This window comes from Larimichthys crocea, unplaced genomic scaffold, assembly GCF_000972845.2.
Source record: "Larimichthys crocea isolate SSNF unplaced genomic scaffold, L_crocea_2.0 scaffold220, whole genome shotgun sequence".
Lineage (NCBI taxonomy): Eukaryota > Metazoa > Chordata > Actinopteri > Sciaenidae > Larimichthys > Larimichthys crocea.
The window spans coordinates 691,905-702,322 of record NW_020852928.1 but is presented as its reverse complement, the minus strand read 5'-3'; the positions used below and the strand labels follow the sequence as shown (position 1 = coordinate 702,322).

Sequence of the window (10,418 nt, the reverse complement as noted above, 5' to 3'; positions counted from 1 at the left end):
TTGACGTGCTAGCAATTACCATTTGAACTAATTTTAGCATTGGCCGTTAATGTTAGCAGTTAGCATGTCTTTACAGCTAGCGCTAATGTGCTAGCTGCTCTGCTGTCTCTGTCGGCCATTTTACACAGACAAGTTCAAATGAAGCCAATAACTGCTACATTTCCTGTCTCCATTTGACTTCATGTCAATAGTGCCATCATTACTATAATACACGTTGCATGCTGCACATAGGGCACCAGTGCTGGAGCGGGCACCAAAATGGCCCAATTTCATCATGTTATAGAGTAGTGCCCTTTGTGAATACAGCTGTGTGTAACATGCGTGGCTAAGGTGTGAGTGGACTAGGAAGTGGAGCTTCAGTTGTGGGAGGAGTTAGGTTAGGAATAAATGTGGAGTGTAGGCTACAGTGTGTGATCAAATAAAGGCCACGTGTCTCAAAAGCCAATGCCGGAGTTTGTGTGTGCCATTCCATGCTGAAGAAAGTGAAGGGGGTTACCCCAAAGATGACGTTGCACTTCCCTGGAAATAGCATCTCCCTGTGTTCAGACAGGCACATGGTTAACATCATAATTATGATGATTTAATGTGAATTATTTCAATTTAGAGTACAGTGCAATCCATTTACCATTACCATTTTTTCGTATTTTTTTTTTTACTTATTCCAAGCAAACCAGACAGAATACACTATAAATGCTTTGTAATGTGACATTAGTTTAAATCACTGGTGATGATAAATCACTTTGTTTAAGTCAAACTGTTGTTCCAAGGGGTCAGCTGACGTGGGACTCATTAAAGGGGTACAATCATTAAAATAACTCAAAAAGCTCTTATAGGCCGTTCAGAGACAGTATCCACTTTAAACCAGAAGCTAAAGAAGGAATAGCACCAATGATACAGGTTTACTGAGTGCAGGAGTTTAGAGAGTGTCCAAATGCAGCATGCAATAGTCCTTTGTTTCCGTAAAGAAAGCGGCTCCATCGATAGGATGGAGGATGGTACAGGATTTGCAAGCAGTAAACAAAGCGATAATACCACGTGCTCCCTTGTACCAGACCCACACACTCTGTTAAATGAACTCAATCCAAAAGCTAATATTTTACATGGTAGATTTAGCTAATGCATTTTCTCTATACCACTTCACAAGAAGATCAATTTTGGTTTGCATTTCAGGTAGAGGTAAAAAGTATACATCACAAGACTCCCACAAGGATATTGTGAAATTCCGACCATCTTTCAATGGCAATGTCATCTAACTTAGCACAATTTACTCCCCCAAGAGGAAGTCAGCTATTATTGTATGTTGATGATATTTTGCTAGCCCAGAAAAATGCAGGACTGCAGAATTGACACTATTGCTCTATTAAATATTTAGCAAAACAGGGCCACAAAGTGGTAAAATAAAATTGCAGTTATGGAAAGAAGTAGTGAAATATCTAGGTTTCAATATCTCTCTTGAAGGTAAACACCTAGATGAGAATAGGAAAACTGCGATATTACATGCACCCAAACCGCAGACAAAAAACAAATGATTTTTGTTTTTGGAATGACTAACTTCTGTAGAGCATGGATTGCAAATTATGCTGAAGTAACACATCCACTTCAAATGCTTATCTATGATCAACCCATGGCAGCTAATGATGTGATCCACTGACTCCAGAGGGAGAACATGCGTTTGTACAAGTAAAACAATAACTAGTGAGTTCAGGAGTTTTAGCACTCCCAGACTATAAGAAACCATTTATACAAATGTGTGATGCTAGAAAGTGGTTCATGACCAGGGTGCTAACCCAACCTTTTGAGGGAAAACTTAGAACCGTAGCATACTATTCGTCTAAATTAGATCCAATAGCCAGGCAATGCCGCAGTGTTTGCCAGCTGTACAGGCCGCAGCCTTAGTAATACAGAGTTCAGCTACAATTGTCTTATTACATCCATTAACACTGAAGGTGTCACATGCTGTAGATGCTCTACTGACACAGTCAAAAATATCCTTCATGTCTCCAGCTAGACATCTAAACTGTATGACTGTCCACCTCCTCAGCCTCATCTAACTATTGAAAGGTGTACAATCTTAAATCCAGCAACGCTACTACCAAACGAAACAGAAGGCGTTAAACATGATTGTGTAGTTGAAACCACAGAAAAAGTGTTGCCAAGAGCGGATTTAACTGATGTGGCATTACAAAATCCGGATGTAGTGATGTTTGTAGATGGATCATGCAAAAAGAACCTAGATGGGACTAACAGTAGTGGATATGCAGTGGTAACTATAGACAAAGTGTTAAAATCTAAAGCCCTTGCGCCCCACTTCTCAGCTCAAGCAGCAGAACTAATTGCACTAACTGAAGCATGCAAATTAGGAGCAGGAAAGAGAATAACTGTCTATACTGTAGTGCATATGCTTTTAATACTCCTACATGTTTTTGCACAACAGTGGAAAATAGAGGTATGATTACATCCACAGTGTAATCGATTTTTATTACAATCTGATTTTAGCCGTATTAAAGCTGTGCAACTACCACTTCAGATAGCAGTTTGTAGTGTGCAGCCCACACAACAGTACAGACTTGGTTCACGGAAATCGGAAAGCAGATGAGGAAGCAAAGATAGCTGCTGCTAGACGAGACACATTGACCATGACATCTTAAAAGATATTCAACAGAAAACGCCTGAATCAGAAAACGATCTTGGATGAACAGGGGGGCGATATTATCTGATAATGAGTTATGGAAATGACCAGAGGGCAAGTACATACTTCCAAAGAATTTATTTGATTTGCAGCAGTATTGACACATGGAAACACATGCGTCAACAGGGGGGATGTATGAGCTATAATAAATATATACAGCATATGGATTCCTAAATTATGCAACCAAAAAAAATTTTGTGCATCATGTCTAGTTTGTGGAAAGCAGAATGTCCAAGGCAGATTAAGACCAAGACCAGGTAAAATGCCTAATGCTCAGTATCCATCCCTACGATATGCATGTATTTCATTGAATTAAACAAATGTGAAAATAAGAAGTATGTCTAGTGATCATAGACTTATACTCAAAATGGATTGAAGTTATTCCAACCAAGTGAAATGATGCAATAACAGTAGCTAAAGTTTTTCAACACATATTGCCACCAAGATTTTGGTTCCAGAAATCATATATATAGTGATAAATAGTGATAATGGACCACATTTATATAGTGATAATGGACCACATTTCAGAAATGATGTAATTGCTAAATTGAGTGAACTGTTTTCCATTAAAATGAAATACCATTGTTCTTATCATCCACAATCAGCAGGACTAGTGGAAAGGCGATGGTACAATCCAGGCTAAACTTAGGAAGCCATGGACGAGACAGGAAAGATGGGTAACACATGTTTGCCAGCAGTAATGCTGAGTCTTCACATCCAAACTAATACTACCGGATTGTCACCTTTTGAAATTTTGTATGGTAGACCTTTAGAGTACCTTTGATTCATTTCAAGGGAGATGACACGAATGGACCGAAACAATTGTAGATTATATGAGCAAAATGTTGAAAAACAAAGAAATTATGTCTACAGTTCTCTCCACCCACAGAGCCAGTCTTTGACCAGGAGATACCTGTAACCAGGAGATTGGTATTTCCAAGACGCTTAAACGGAAGAACTGGAGTTCTCCGAGGTGGGAGGGTCCATTTCAGTACACTCTCAACACCCACAGCAGTACGAATAGCTGAGAGAACAACGTGGATACTAGGGGTGCGCCATAACACCGATATTACCACCTATCGCGATATCTCGTCTTGCTGGACGTTATCTATATGCTGACGCAAAATACCGGTATTTAAACAATAAACATAAAGCAGTTCTATACAGATTCTCTCACAAAAGCCGCAGATTTAATCTACAGTCGCTACTTCAAGACATCACATGAGGGCGCTCATGCATTAAGTCCACTACAGCAAGTCAGTGGGAAAAAAAGAAGAAGAGGGAAACACAAACTGGGGAATGGCGGAAGGCAGTGGAGTTCAAAACGAAAACAGAAACGGACCAAATCCGGTGAAAGATGCTCCGTCTACTTTCAAATCAAAAGTCTGGGCCCACTTCGGCTTTTACCAGACTGACAGTGGAACGCTCGATAAAGAGTTTGCAATCTGCAAGAGCTGCCGCCATAAGGTCAAGTACACGGGCAACACATCGAACATGCATAGCCATCTGATCTATCATCATCCCGAGCTTGCCGCGGAGGAGAAGACAGCGTCGGTTAGCAACGCTAGCCAGCCTACAATCAACGCTGTATTTAAAGCAAAGCTTCCTTCTGGGTCCACCAGGGCTGAAAGTATTACAAAGTCCATTGCTTGCTTTATTTGCAAAGATCTCAGACCATACAGTGTGGTTGAAAATGAAGGTTTCCGCCGAATGTTAAATACACTGGAACCAAGATATGACATACCGTGTAGGAAATACTTCACTGAGAAAGCAATTCCCGCTTTGTATGCCGAGACGAAAGCAAAAGTTGAAAACGCACTTCAGTCTGCTGAGAGAGTTGCACTTACATGCACTGAAAGTGCCAGCTGTTGCTCGACTGACCGGGAGAGTCCGCAGGATTTCGACGTTTTTTCACAGAAGCACTACAGCCGCCGATGCACTGAAGAGAAACCAAAGGATGCTTGCGCTGCCACATCACAAGCTCGTCACAGATGTTGCTGTACGATGGAACAGCGCTTATGAGATGCTGTTCTTTCATTTAGGTAAGAAAGGGCACTACTGACATCTGCACCCTGACTGAGACAGACATCTCAAATGCCGAACAGGTTGTGCAAGCCCTCAAGCCAATGCTGGTGGCAACAAAAATCATGTGCGAGGAGAAGAGCCCAACCATCTCCATAATTGCTCCACTCCTTGCCCAGCTTTTGAGTGACACCACTGCCACCATTGAAGATTCCTCCCTCGTTAGAGAGATGAAGACCGCCATCCACCAAGACCTGTCCAGACGCTATGACTCTATGGAGGACAAAAAGTTCCTGCGCATCGCGTCAGCCTTAGACCCCAGGTTTAAGTCTCTGCAGTTCCTATTGCCAGAAGACGCCCAGGACACAAACACCAAATTAATGGAAATGGCTGTTCTAGGTCAGAAGTATTATGATGATGATTTCTGACATACATAGGTGCTATTATCTTTCTGGCTATTTTGCTAATTTCGTCCATTTTTAAACTAGTATCTATCATTTCTCATACATTAAATCTATTTAACTAAATAAATACATCTCTATAATTGAAGTTATTGTTCTGTTATTAAAAAGACATGCAGAGAATGTAATTCATAGAAATAGTATATAATAAATTTGTGACTTGTTTACCACAAAAACCATGTTTAAACTAGAATTGTAAATGGTATCACTGTCCATTTTCTTACGGAAGAGGATGCAGACATGGATTCATTTCAAGGGAGCCTGACGACAGGGGGGAGCCCTGACCACCAGACTCCAGAGACCAGCGCAGCGAGGTCACACACACCAAGGAAGAGGAAGTCTGCGTCTCACTGATCTCCTCGGTCAGACATCAAGATGACCCCCCAACGACTGACGGCTTCTTCCTTGGCAGAAAGAGAGGTCAAGCAATACCTAGATGCTCCACCAATCGCACTGACTAGACCCGTGCACTGGTGGAAGTCTCATGCTCAAGCCTACCCTCTCCTTGCCAGCTGGCCAAAAGACATCTGTGTGTCCCAGGGACCTGTACCTGCGGAACGTGTCTTCTCTACAGCAGGTGACATAATCAGCTCTCAAGGAGCTGTCTCACCTCTGAGCCTGCTGACCCGTTGCTCATCCTGAAGAAGAATATGCTGTTTTAAAATGTTTGCACATTACAGATTTAGTTGAATCTTACAGAAGTTAAATATTAAGCATAGGTTAAATGCATAGGTTAAATGCATAGGTTAAATGCATAGATTAAATGTGTTTACAAAGACCAAAGTTTTCATAAAACAAATTGTTTCTTGCTTGTTCAGCAGCACTGTGTCCATTGTTTACAGATACTTAGTTGATAACTAAGCACTGAAATGTGTTTTCTGCATTTATTTGTTTTTCTAGTTTTATGTTTCTTTGCAGAACATATTAATTCAAATTGAATTGAAACATTACTTACATCATTCTGTACACTGTGCAGTACAATTTATTTTACTTGTTTTTTTTCTTGATTCTTGTTTTTTTTCTTGTGCAATTCATATGAAATTCATGTGAAATGGATTCAGTGCAATTAATAAATAAATTCTGAATTTCTTCACAGATAACACAGATATCGTGATGTATCGTGGGTGAAATTTCCTCCAATATATCGATAATCGCAGAATCGCAATTCGTGATATTATCGTTACCGTGGGTGAAATATCGTGACCAGTATCGTATCGTGGGGTACCTAGAGGTACCCAGCCCTAGTGGATACACCTGACACATTGCAAACGAGCACCGATACCTACAGATAAGTAATAAATAAAGCCGTCACTTAACCTTAGGTACGATGACAGAGCATTCAGGGCGCCCTTCAGAAGAATGGGATGTGGAATGAGGGAGTCTATAAGTATTTTTGTAATACTTTCAATAGCTATAGTGATATTAATCATTCGATTCTCTCGAGCAGAAAGATTAGAGAAATGACTGAGTAATTCAGACCCAAAATGACGACTCATCTCCGCTTTTCAGAGCACGAGGTGCCTTAATCCCTAAGGTGACTATCTACTGCAAACACCTGGGAATCTCTGTGTGGCTAAAATTGACTTGCCCTTCCAGTCACAAATTTGAAGTACTTTTAAAGTCTGGTCTAGTTCGCAGCTATTGACATATAGTTTCATCAGAGAAGTCAAACCAAGGACGTGGTGTCCCTCCCCCGTGTTTAAAGCTACGTTTGAACTGGAAAGTCAATGCTTTGTCTACAACACGCAATCCACTGGTCATTTCTTTCTAACCTGCTCTTAGAAGGTGAGGTACATGTTTAAATTACTTTTCTTTCTTCACAATCTGCATAATTGAGTGTGCGTGCAAGGCGCACACTATATGTTATCCACCGCGCTTATGAGTGTGTTGCAGGCGCACACTATATGTTATCCCCGCGCTTATTGAGTGTGCCGAAAGAGCACACTCTTTAAAACCTTAAGGGCTTATTATTATTATTGAGTGTGCCTGAAAGAGCACACTCTTTAAAACCTCTTGGGCTTATTATTATTATTGAGTGTGCCCTGAGCACACTCTTTAAAACCTCTCGGGCTTATGGTGTGCCTGGAAGCGCACACTATATGTTATCCACCGCGCTTATTGGTGTGGGTGCCTGAAGGGCTCCCACACTATTGTTATCCTACATCTTTATTATTATTTTTCTTCTTCCGTACGTTTTTTGTCCCGCTACTACTCCTACAAATTTTGTCCCACAAAAATAAAAATTATACCACTAGATTCAGCTCATTCATGCCACTGCTGCTATTACTTTTCTCAATTCTACTATTAAATTCTACAAATTATTCAACTTTTCTGCAAATATTTTCCTATTTAAAACCCCCTGGCATTACACAAACTTCAATCATTCTACACAAAACTTCTACAAACCATTCTACAATTTCAACAAGTTCTACTACTACTACAGACTTCATTCAAATTGTACACAAATTCTTCAATTATTAAACTCGTATTTAACTTTTTTCAAAATCTTTTACCGTTTTTAAACTATCAAGGCTCAAATTTGAGCAGGTTTTTAGTCAAATTTCTGGGTTTATAATGGGTGTGTATGTGGTGGAATGTTTGTGCTAGAGTGGGTGACATCATCAGCTAGAGTGGAGAGGGGGGGGAAAAATCAGTGAAAAAATAAAACGGATTTCACTACCCTGGCCTCAAATGCCCCACTACAGACACGATTTCTACATAAAACGTAGCAAAAATTTGTTGTATCACTTCACATTCGCCTGCCAAAGCTGTTCAGACATATAGTTTTTGGCTCCTGATGGGCTCTATGTCGACTTTACTCCCGCCAACAGCCTTCATCTACTCCCATTTTAAAAAAAGGAGGGAATTTCCTGGAGAAAGCAGAAGTAACGTTTCTCTCTCTTGCTCCTTGAGGGCACATTTCTTCATTTATCGCACAAACCGAATATGTAAACGGACAGGAAGGTCTCATCGTGCCTCAGGTTAAGCCGGTTCAATGATTGGAAAATACGGTTTTTGGTCAGAGTCCTTCCTTTTCGAGGGAGGTCTCAGCCCATTTTTCTCTCAGTCTCTAACTGACCATTCTAAAGGTGCAAACTTCTCCCCTGATTACAGTTGGTCCTGGTTGCTTGCAACCTCAGGCCACTTGAAGGAAGAAGAGAGGGGGGGAGGGGCCAGAGCCGGGAGCCGAGGGCAGCCATTTTAGTAGTTCTTGGCACTGTAATTTGCACTCGTCTGTGTTAAAATGGCCAGACACACACACACAACACACACACACCCACACACACACACAAACATTAACACACACTTCAAACTAAGAGTTCCTGTCAAAATAAAAGACTTAAAACTCTTCTTAACAGCTCTCACTACTTCCACAAATTTTGTATACGAAATAAATTATATAACGACATTAGCTATTTTACTTCTACATCTAACCTTTTACAATCCTTCTACAGACCTACAATTTAAACTACTGTCCTTTATTACAGAGTTCAGTCAAACTACACAGTTTACCAAGATCTTGTACTATTATTTTACAAACTTCTACTATTAATATTCTACAAATTAGTCAACTTTTTCTACAATATTATACCATTTCAACATCCATTATACAACTTCAAATCTTTATACAGACCTACAATTTTAAATGACTTGTACTTTACTACAGACTTAATTAAACTACACATTTCAACAGGATCTTGTACTATTAACTTTTATTCAACATTTTTTTAGATTCAACTCATTAGAACATTTCTACAGACACAAGCATGCAACCACACACACACAGACACACACACACACACACAGTAACACAGACACCACACACACACACACAGACACTGACCAGACGCTCAGTAAACAGATCGACATCATCGTGTTCAAACAATAAAAATCTGACACAAGCATGCCACACACACACACACACAGTAACACAGACAGACACACCCAGACACACCGCCCCACACACACAGAGAGACTACCTTAAACTAGCTCTCCTTCTACTACAGAGTTCAGTCAAACTACACAGTTCACCAAGATCTTGTACTATTACCTATTACTCTCTACAATTCTACTTTTCACTCTGAATTTCTACAGTGTTACACTACCTTGTATCACTTCATACTATTAAAAGTTATTTCTTTATTTATTTACTACTGCTAGCTTATTACTAACGTACGCGGGAAACAGCCGCCCAAGCTGAAGCCTGTCTTCCTTAGTTTAGACCCGCCCACAAGCTCTTCGATTGGCTCTGCCGTTTCTTGTGATTGGTCGTCCCCGCTGTTACTCCATCAAGTTGTAAACAGCGGTAAACAGCACTTGCTCACCGAGGAGCAGAGCCGTCCCATATTTATGTATGATTTTGTATCAATGACATGTCACATAAAAACTAACAAATAAAAAAAATAAAAAACGAATTAAGCGGGTTCTTCATTGTCGCTGGGGGGGGGGGGTTTAAAGCGGGGGAAACATATCAATGGCAAGAGAACGCGACCCGATTTTGCAGCACGAATCGGAGTCTAAGAAAATAAAAAATTCACACATCACTGCGGGGATGCTGGGTGTATTTGTCACACTCAGAAGCGGTGGCAACAACTTAGCATCTCCATCGCGCACACAGACACTGTGGCAGAGCCTAGCTGGCTTCTACAACAGCAAGACTAAGGCGCGCACTGAGGATGACGGTGAATGAAGTCCAAGGTGAGAAATGAGGATAATAAGTAGGCTATCTGTGGTTGACAAATATTTTATAATGACGCTTGTGCCCAATTCAGCTGAGCTGGACCACATTATCAATTTTGTTACAGCGCTCCGAGTCCGAGAGTTGAAGATACTAGAGAGATAATCCCAAAGGGAACAACTACAGCAATAAAAACACTTCGTTACCTCAAAGGGATTGAAGGAAGGAACTTTCCCTAACTGTGAGATTGCGCTCCGGATCCTATTGACTTTTCCAATAACGGTGGCATAAGGCGAGCGAAGCTTTTCAAAGCTAAAACTAATTAAAAACTATTTGCGCACCTCCATGTCCAGGGAGACGGTTGCGGGTTGCCGTTGCTATCAATTGAAGGACATTGATTGCATTAACTGGATTATAGCGTTTTTATTGCTGCAGTTGCGGCCAAAAGGCAAGGAATTAGTGACTCTGACGTGTTAGTTTCTGCGCAATTTACGCACAGGCGCGTCCATCTCATTTCTTGGGGTTATTGTTGTGCCTCCGTTTAACTAATCATTCACATTCAGTTGTG

The 10,418-nt window shown here is 40.7% G+C and overlaps 1 long non-coding RNA gene across 1 annotated transcript; it reads right to left on the bottom strand.

The window, feature by feature from the left end:
- Nucleotides 1-3,686: 3,686 nt before the first annotated feature.
- On the bottom strand, nucleotides 3,687-6,508 carry LOC109139227 (uncharacterized). The gene is made up of 3 exons (XR_002042114.2): nucleotides 6,427-6,508; nucleotides 4,860-4,862; nucleotides 3,687-3,733 (listed from the first exon to the last, which is right to left on the bottom strand). It is a non-coding gene; the product is annotated as an uncharacterized LOC109139227 (long non-coding RNA).
- Between the last annotated feature and the right edge of the window lie 3,910 nt (nucleotides 6,509-10,418).